General features: G+C 39.7%; 1 protein-coding gene across 1 annotated transcript in view; it reads right to left on the minus strand.

Moving 5' to 3' along the window:
• LOC139734054 (uncharacterized) overlaps nt 1-7,661 on the minus strand; it is an 81,571-nt gene extending 73,910 nt beyond the window's left edge. The window contains exon 1 of the mRNA XM_071644871.1: nt 7,390-7,661. The gene's annotated coding sequence lies outside the window, so the exon portion shown is untranslated. The remainder of the gene's footprint in view (nt 1-7,389) is intronic.
• Between the last annotated feature and the right edge of the window lie 2,916 nt (nt 7,662-10,577).

Consider the following 10,577-nt stretch of genomic DNA (forward strand, 5'->3'; position numbering starts at 1 on the left):
ATGTATCTGTCTCTAAACTGACAACACAGAGAACATAAACTGTTCATCTAATAGACACTCCGGTAATTTGAAACTCTTCACATATATGGATGTATGTCTAGAATAGAAATGATTATTTGAGGTGAATCCCCCACCCCCTTAAAAAAAGAGGGGGGTAGGAAAGAGAGCCAAAAAAAAAAAAGGAGAAGAAGAAAGAAGCAATAAATAACTTGTCAGAAGACAGGAAGCAATGACAGATCTGGTAATAATAGCATTAAGTCATTGAAATCACAATACCAGCAATAATATGGGAAATCATCGTGCATGGATGCTTGATCAGAAAAAAAAAGCCGCAGAATACAGGCACTCGAGGGATGCTTAAGTTTTCTTCAATGCCAGCATGGCTGCTAACATGGTATACAACGCATTGTTATATTACTCATATACTTCTGTTCCTTTTTCTCTTTTGTCTCCCCTTTTTTTAATGCATATAAATCCCTCCCATAAAAAAATTCTTCCCATGCTTTTTCATGTACGTTTTATACATTGCGACACACACGAACACATACACACACACACATACACACACACACACACACACACACAATGTTTAATCTATTTCTCATTTAGTAAGCTACAACCCCTTAGTACATATCATCTGGCTGCTAGGGGAAATAACCAGTCATAGGGTGACAAATCAAAACCACGACCCGCTTATCAAGCCATGTGATGTAAACCATGGCAGCAAGCTCACTCCAGTAATTACAATAAACGCTCCCCGTCCTAACGCCCCCCCCCCCCCCCCCCCCACCACCACCACCACCACCAGGCCAGCATCTCTTCATCTTTGTACTTGGTCTATCATTGCAGCAGAAAAATAAATAAATGGCACAATGCATGTCTAAGCACCTGAAATAGTCACTCAAACACACGACTTAACAATGCAATTGAGAGTGCAAAGCCAACTGTGTCTCTAAACAAAACGGCTACAAGTTTGGCGGAGGTTCTTTCTGATTCAGAACCAGGGGAGTATGAAGTGCATGTGTACAGAGACCAGGTAAAAGGTGCGCTTCACCAATCACAAATACTGACTATTGACTGCGCTGAATGAGCGCCTAGTCTCCATTCAAGGTGTCTTGCATGAGCGTCCATGGGAAAGATGACTCATTAGGTATCATTTACCGCATGAACAGCTAGCACTCTAGATAAAGAGGAATGGGAGGTGAAAAGTCGTCATTTTATTTTTGTCTGTCTACTATCTCAGACGCAAGGCTAGGTGAGGTACACACTACAGCGCGGACTGTGGGAAAGTGCACCAAGGGTGGCGAAGCATGGACGCTGACTGAAAAGGAATTGCTTCAGTGAACTGCTTACTATTCATCAAAGAAATCAGCCTTCTATGATATTTCTGTCTAAAGTTTGCATTTTCATTGTTGTTGTTGATCTTCTTCTTTTTGCAAAACCGCGAACACCACGCAAGGCCCAGTCTCTCAGTCGCATTGAATCTCACCCACAACACAAAAGCTAATGCCACGACAAGGAGTAAATGCAAGGTGCATTTACAATAATGACTTGCCCCCACTGCTGTGCACCTGTGGGCCTAATGCTAGTGACTACGTCTCATGCAGTAATATACAATGACACCAATGCAGAAATGCAGCTTACAAATTAAACTCTCTTTTGCAGCCACTCTATTTTGACAACACTCTGTCTTGATACGTGGAATCCATTTCCAAGATGAACATAATATTGGCCACAGCTGCCTTCAGTTGACTATTCTGTCTGCTTCTGACACATCCTCGATATTTTCTGATATCTGTATTGTATACACACATACGTGCAAGTAAATATTTAACCATAATGCCTGAAATAATAATCATCCAAAGAAATATAAACCCTTCAAATCCTGAGACTATGATGTATTTCTCCCCATAGTGGGGAAAGTACAATGATTGTGTGAAAGTTATGTTGATTTTAAAATCTGGTATAAGGCTCCATGATACACAGCATGCTTGTTGGCAAAGAATGGGTGTTGTCTCTATAAACCTTGACAAACCACTCATGTTCCCAAAACAGGGCACTCAAGGACACATCATACAGAGAAAATGATTGGTGATGTATATGAGGATGGGTTATCTGCAATATTCTCAGTGCTATATTGCACTCTCATCAAACCATGAATATCGCACAACATAAACTCAAGAAAAACAGCAACAGCAGGGAACGATTTTTCTCTAACATTGTTGCAGTGTATGATATATCTCATCATATTAATTATGAGTCAATTCTCATTAACAAAAGGAAGATATTACAGCATAAAGAATGGAATGATTACCAAAAATACAGCACAAAAGCTATATTTTGACAAAATTGAATTTGGTTTAGCCGAGACTCTCCAGGTACTAGTACTCTATTCCTGCGACTTGGAGGAGAAAAACAGTGGGCCAAGTGTGCAACTCATCAAATTTCTGACAAGACAAGTTTCTGATCGTTGGAGAGAAGGACATGGTAATCTAAACTATAATAAAGTACTATGTAGGCCTACCAGTACCTTGATTGTACATCTGGACTTAGAAATGAAAAGCACCAACAATAAAAGAGTGATCTTATGACAGTCCCTACAAAGAATGCTCAATGACCATGCACTATTCGTAATGCCATGTTAGCTGTATTTTTTTTTTTCACGAAGAAATAATCATCTCTTAATATAGAGATCAAGCAACTCCAACGAGACAAATTAAAAGTTAAACAGAGACAAACATAAGATTAATGCATAGTCTCTTTCGTGTCTCTTTCTATATATTTCTGTCACTTGTACAAAATGTTCTTTCCGTTATAGGTACTGAATTTGATTAACTAGGACAGTTTAAAACCATACAAAATGAGGAGGGTGGGGGGGGGGGTGTGCTGGAGAGAGAGAGATGGGAGGTTCACAGAAAAAAGAAACGAAAGAGAGAGAGGGAGCGAGCAAGACACACACACACACACATAAAGAAAAAAAAAAACCATCAAAGACAGAACAAGAACAAAAATTGGATATTCTAATGACGAATCGGGCAGAGTAAATAGCAACAGCAGTCGACAACTCTTGTGGACAAACAGCAATATGCGCAGCTTGACAGCTGAGCATTCAGGCCTCTTTGTTGTCCTAGCCTCTCTGCCCATGAACAGGCTCTTGCAGCCATTTGGCTAGGTAAACAGCGCGAACAAAAAAACAACCCTTGGGTAAACAAACACACCCGCTTGCTCACAAATTTTCATATTGAAAGTGGATTCAATTTCCTGTGTGACAAAATGCACTAAATCAAATGGGGACACATCCCCCCCCCCCCCCTTCATTTTAGTCTCTGCTTCTTCTTATACCAATATCAATATAGCCACTAGCCAAAGAGATTGACACATGAAAATTAGTAGTTGGCCATTGTCTGTCTGTTCTTGCTTATATTCAGCGTGTTGATAAGCACATGGACCTATTGTACCCTACTCTGGTGCAATTTGAAGCAATTTTGTAACTATTCTCAGTGCTGACGACAAAAAACCTGACTTAAAAAACCAAGTAATCAAAAGCAAATTTGATTTTTAAAGTGATGGGGAGATTGCATTTTATATGGCACAATCAACTGATCAACCATGCTGAAAGGTGTGTACTGTACCACAAAGGATCTTTTGTTTCCTCTTCAACTCTTGTGTCTCTTTGGGGAGGGGGGGGGGGGGGGGAAGAAGGGAGACTGTTATACTGCCCTATCACTCCTTGGACAACCAATTCACAATACAAATAGGGTTTTTTTCCTAATCAAAGATTCAGAGGAGAGGATACTAGGTGGATAGTGTGGGGGGGGGGGGGGGGAGCAACTACAAACACTCAGTGAATTCTACAGAATCTTACCCATCTGAAGTACACAATTTCAACTTAAAAAAACAAAACAAAAACACACATCAAAGTAAAGAAGTAAAACTAAATATGGCAAACAAACCCTACTGCTGATGTCATTATGGAATCCTGTTGCAATGAAGACACTCCAGAAATGTTCTAAACAGGTATAATATCGGTTATGAATAAATTTCATTTATAATCTTTCCATACCTGCACATGTACACATTTATTGGAAAACTCTTAAGATAAGGAATATTCTGTGCTACAGGTAATTACTGCCGGTACTCTCTTTGTCCTCAAAGACCATGGGAGGGAGGGGGGTTGGGGGGGGGGGGGGAGGGGCAGGATAGGGAGGGGGAGGGAGGGGAGCAGCGAGAGAAAGAGAGGATGGGGGAAGGGGGAGAAAAGAGAGGGTTAGGAAAGAGAGAGCATCATTCAGACAATTCAAGAGAGATACATGTAAGACAAGGTTTCCTTTTCTAAAAGTTTCCTTTCTTCCCCCATTTCATTCACCCCCATTAATCAGGTCAAAAGGTCAGTGCATTTGGAAGTTATACCGCTTCCATAATTTTCCAATGGAGTATCAGATTATAATGCTTTTCTGACTGGGAATTTATGGCCTGTACTAGCAGCACCATACAAAGGAACTGCAATCAGTATGTATTAGGCATATTTTGATTTTTTTTTAAAATTGTAATTTGTGTGTGTATACGTGTATTCTTGTACAGGGCCTACATCATGGCCATTCGTTCTTTTTTTTTTTAAAGACAATTTCATTAATTCATTTCCTTTTTGATATATGTGGCTAAGAATTGCATTTTGAATGGATGGATGAAAAGGGTGGAAAAGATTCTTTGTGTGTCTGAGCAATGACATCATTATAAAATGAGTAGGCCTAAGCACAAAAAAAAAAAAGTTAAAAAAGAATTATCCTCCAATTGTTCATTTAACCTTTATTGATTATGTCTTTTGAAGAGCTCCAAATTGTATTCTGATCGAATGTCTTTGTGTACAACTTCTCTTCATTCCTATAAGGCAATATTTTCTCTTAATACTTTTGATAATCCCCCCCCCCAAAAAAAAAAAAAAAAAAACCAGCAACAAATACTTTATACCTACTTGAAAAACTGGTACTTAAAAACTCAAGACATGGGACAAATCTTGTGCAAATATTTACACTAAAGCTTGTAAGTTCAACAACAACAACAACAACAACAACAACAACAACAACAACAACAACAACAACAAAATCCGTTTAAGTCCATGATAAAGAAGCTCTCTGATATTTTGACAAATTTATGAAAAACTGACTAGGGAGCACAAAGACGTGTTCAATGTACCATTAGCTGTGCTTTCTCCTGTTCAGCACAGTCAATGATAACATACATACTGTGTCAATGGGACAGGCAGCTGGAGTGCTCCAATCTACAACAAAAATAGATAACTTTTCTTTATACAATCACTCTGCCACTAATGATATGGTTACATGTTTTCCTCATACTCCATGTGGAGTACTGAAGCTGTTACATAGGTGATTAGACGCCACTGCTAATGGTGACGTCCACGCTTGCGTCTTTCTGGCTACTTGGCGAGTCTCTACTGGTATGGCAAAGGAAGAAAGAAAAATACGCTCCAGGAGATTCTAATGCCTGCTACATTACAATAAAAATGTGTCTACAAATGAACACTCATATCAGTACTACTATGCTTTAAAACCATTAAGAATATACTTAGATTTTTATAAGAGACTTCACATTGTCCAGTCCCAGGGTCCTGCTAAAAGTCAAGGTTATCTAATTCAGACCAGTAACAAATGACAGAATTTCCACAAATACTTGAAAGAATACCATTACATACAACTGTATCAACCTCATCCAGTTGTTGTCGATTTGTGCTACTCCAGTTGTCTGCGGTACATTCGTACACAAACAAATTCCGTAGGTAAGTGTCTCCCCCACCCCAACACCTGCCTCATCAAGATAAATGGTAGTGTTATGCTTGCTTAGAATTAAAGGTATCTCATCCAAAGTAATATTCATCCTATCTGACCTTGTCACATTTGCTGCTTACAATCCTTTAACCAGTAGAGAAATCTATTACAGTCAAAATTTTGTTACATCACAGAAAGCCTCTGTTAACTCATTGAGGATGAATCCCGAGTATACTCGGGCAGGTGTCTGTGGGAAATGCGTGTTGTAGCAAAATCAATCCGTCCTCAATGGGTAAAGAACAATTTTAAAGCTTTGAAATCTATTCAGTTTCTATACACCAGTAAGAGCAACTGTGATGTTCATGGCCATTGATTTGGTGAGAGATGCCGGTCAGAGACTGCAGGACACCCTGCCGATACAACCAACGTACAAAGAGCTGCCAAGAAGCTATCGGGAGTATCAGTCTCAACGTCATCGAAATTAATCAGTTCTAATTAAAATGGCTTCCTGTTAGACCTGTATACATGAATATTAAAAAATGCCCATTCGGGCAATTACAAGAAATAAGTCTCAAAACACCCTGTCTAGTAGTGGTGTTGTCTCACAGTTTCAGCTTTGTTGCACTGCCCTGTATTTTACTGTGTAGTATGCAACGGGGTAACCCGAGTAAATTGATGTCCATTCCGACAAAATGGACATAAAGTGACAGGTGCTATTGCTAGTAGTAACTCTCTACATCTCAAGCTCAACCTCACATTCGCTGCATTTTGAGCAATCAACTGAATACTGCACTGTGTCCTAAAAATCAAGAACATGCATTCTCAAGTCTCAAGACAAAAAAAAAGAAGGTTAAAATATTCCTAACATTATTCCTGTAGAACTATTGGCTGTAACGTTAAAGTTCAACAAACTGCACCACCACAAGAAATTGTTAGTGTGAAAGAAATCTACTCAGTGAATCCCAGGTAAACTCAGAGAGCTAGATAGCAAAATTATGGCTGCGTCTAAGAAACGGGCCACAGTCTTACAGTCGACAGAGCTAGCCGAGATAAATATGTGCGTTGTACTCGCTCGAGAAGTCGCCCTTCGTAAACCGGTGTCGTTTGCACGTTCGCGAGTGGAATGTACGGCACGTAGCACGCAGGGCGAAGCGGTGCGACATAAGACACCACGCCTGACAGTTCGGCCGAGATAACGAGCAACTACCGTACCCCCAGACAGAAGTTACGATCGCTCTCCTTCCTTTGCAGAAACATGACAGTGGAAGAGTACAGGGTGATCTAACTCCGTACATATTTCTTTACTGATATTCATTCTTTTCATTGAAAACAGAATTTTTCATCGACAAAAGTTGAGAAACGACTGTGTTTAATTCGAGCTCGGCAACTGTCACATGTTACCCTACCCATCCATACCCACGAGGGCCATACAAATTGCGCGGCTCCGCGCGATGAGCGTGCATTTCCTATGCAAATTATTTATCCGAATAGAAAGCCATTGAAAGCACAAATAACAACAAAAATACATAATATAAAGCGAAAATTCATTGTAATGTGAGTTTATGACAATTTTAGGATATACAAGATACATAAGGCAAACACTCACCGTCTAGGAGATGTACTCCGGCAATTCATCAAGGCGTAAAAGAAACCTAAATCAGCTAGTTTCTTGAATGCAAAAGACATTGAGCCTGTGTACAGCTTCTTGCTGAACCTGACAACGATAAACAATGGAAATATCAGTGCGCTGGAATTGAGAATATGCACTGTGATTTGATGCGCTTATTTTCCACGAAACAGAACAAAATTAGGTACATGCACTGAAATATGTATACTCTGTTTCTCTAATACGTACATTGCAGTGGAAATCCCGAAACAAACAGATATGTCTGCATTTCTGGGCTACATGGCGGTGGAGGCATGTTGTTGTTCTTAGTCGTGCTCCGTCTCCTATATTCATGACGTCAACAGTGTCACCTGCTGTGTAAACAAACCATAAATGCAACGTGTAAATTACCTCAATGCGGTGCGCTGCGTGTTATTTTTATGTTGATGTCTGGGAGGGATGAGTTGATGCGGTTTCGAGGGACAGTGCCTGCATCATGTTGCCCCTTCTCCAGATTTTTCCAATTCATCCCGTATCGCGCAACATCCGACATAGCGACATGGGCTTCGTCGCGGGGACACTTTTAATTATGCAGAAAGTTTCCCAGGGACGCGCACGGGTAGGCATGTATAGAGCAGCCAGCACGCCCAGATTGGCCCGTGGTGCTGGCGTGGGGTTTCGCCCGTGTTTCAGCAGTCAGCAATGTACAGGCGAGCCAGATCGCGATTGGGTTAGCAAGCGATAATTTTAATCTGCAGAAACAATGTGAATGTCTCACGCATCATTGATTATGCATCATATCTTATCCTTTTATTTTCTTTTTTTATTCAGAAGTTTCCTCATTTTCTTTCTTCTTATATTCATTCGTTCTTTCTTTCCTCTCTTTCTTTCTTTCTGTCTTTTTTTTTTTTTTGGACTGAGCATATAATATTAGGGCCTATCTAGAATTAATTCGTGTTCCCTGCCGCGTCGTTCATCCGAGTTCAATTATTGATGTTAATGGTGATCTTTGATAGCGATCACTTCCCACATGTAACTACCCTTATTTTTCTTGGTCATTACATGTCTTTCAATTGAGGTATATGCCTTGAAGTGTACACGGGGGTGTACTGCGGGGATGCAGTTTCTTGAAATCTCACAATTATTTTAAGCATCGAAACACGCGAGCGTGTTGTAATTATTACATCTTCCCTGCTTAGCATCAAAATAGCTGTAATTACTCTGAGGTCGTATATTTGTCTTTCTCTAGCGTTCTAATAATCGATAATACAAATGCCCCAATTAAACTTGTAGCTCCCAATCTAACCGAATTGCCAACCTGTCCTGAAGAAAACGTCTATTCATAGCCAACCTAGTCTCCCATCATTGTAGGGCCTATGTGGTTATACGCCATCACTGTAAGACCTATGCGCGTCATCAATCCAAATCAACTGATTTTTCTTTTGTCTGTTAGTGTTAGTTGATGAATCGCTATCATACGAAAAATGTTCACCATCGGGTAATCACAAGATTAATGTCCTTAATTGCGTGTTATCATCACCTTCATTTTATCCTCTCTTTTTCTTCGTTTCTGCTTTGCGAAATTAACACTCTTCACGTTAGATTCTGATTGGTATACACAAAGTTAAAAAAGCAACAACAAAAACAACACACAAACCCTGCGAATGATAAAAACGATGAGACAGCTAAGAGACCCGCCAGAGAAGAAGGTAATCTTCCCACTGTTTATTTTACCGCCTCTGAATCTTTACGCCTTGACTGCGCATGCGTCCGATGGCAGTATGTCTTCCTTAGTCTTTATAAACAGACTCCATACGTGAATTTCTTCTATACAACACGCATCCAATCAATGCAGGATCAATGCAGGAATTTCAAGACTATTCAGACAGTACAGGCAAGTACGCGACCCTGGATTTGTATCCGAATACTATACGCATTACATAAGCCGACTTCCCTGCTAAGTTTCCAACTTTATTGACTTCCCGCTCCCTTCGAATTCGGTCCTTGCATAATGATGTAAATAATGCCTGATATAAGGTCTGTTATAATTATGTATAGTACATTGTACCATCCTTGCCATATGTATGTGGTGACGTTGAACTATGACTCATGACATTGACACACTTGAACGGCTAATGGAGGGCAAATGGTGTTCAAGACATCTGTCTGGTAACAAACGTGAATGGTATCTGATGGTATTGTGATACAGACCTATTAGAGGGGGATTATGCAGTAAAGTCGAACCCGATTTTTTTTTTGTATTTCTGTTTTTAGTGAAAACTATAACATTTGCCATGAAACAAGTCATACCTGTGAAAGTATAATGCTCAATGGAGCATAAATGAACACACAACCAATACAATACAATACAATACAATACAATACAATACAATACAATACAATACACAATACAATACGATACAATACAACACAACACAACACAACGAAAATGTCTACTTATGCAGTGGAGTCCCAACATAACAAGAGACATGGAAATAAATTACGTTCCAAGAAATGATAATTACGAATTATGTGTTAAAATCACACAATAACAGGGAAAAGCATTCACAATGATTTGAGATAACGGCCGGGTGCCACTTTTGAAAGAAAACAGAATCAAATACAGATTTGTAGACTAAGGTAAGCTCCCCACCAATCTCTTATGGACATCAACCCGATATATTATGTACTGGGATAAACCCCAACAAAAGCAACTTCTGCACACTCTGTGAGTTGTGTCTCTATAACAATATGTCCTGTTTTCAACTGCCGCTGTATACTGCACTTTAGGCGTCTTTGGCGTACAATTACTGAGTAGTTTGATTAGTGTTTTCTGCAATGGATCGATATTGATAATAATATCATCGATAATAACATAGGAAAATCGCATCTCTACAAACCCAATAAAACGACTTTAATTCAAGTGCACCCGTAACTTTGTCGAGTGGTATAATGAGCATGTCGCATCTCATGATTTACACAGCTTTTTTTTTTTCTTTCAAGTAACAACGAAAGACTGGCCGCATTACACATTGTAAATCTATATCTTTAAGACCCTGTTCAAGGGCTTATTTCGTTCCATCGGGTGATCGCGTTCGTTGGCTCGACCATCAGGGATAACGGGGAATGAAACCCAAATCTAATCATACATGGGATTGTGAATGGAGTTCAATTCAATTCAATTTGAT

Source organism: Diadema antillarum, unplaced genomic scaffold (genome assembly GCF_040938485.1).
Source record: "Diadema antillarum isolate AM-2024a unplaced genomic scaffold, OU_Dant_1.0 seq00000507_RagTag, whole genome shotgun sequence".
NCBI lineage: Eukaryota > Metazoa > Echinodermata > Echinoidea > Diadematoida > Diadematidae > Diadema > Diadema antillarum.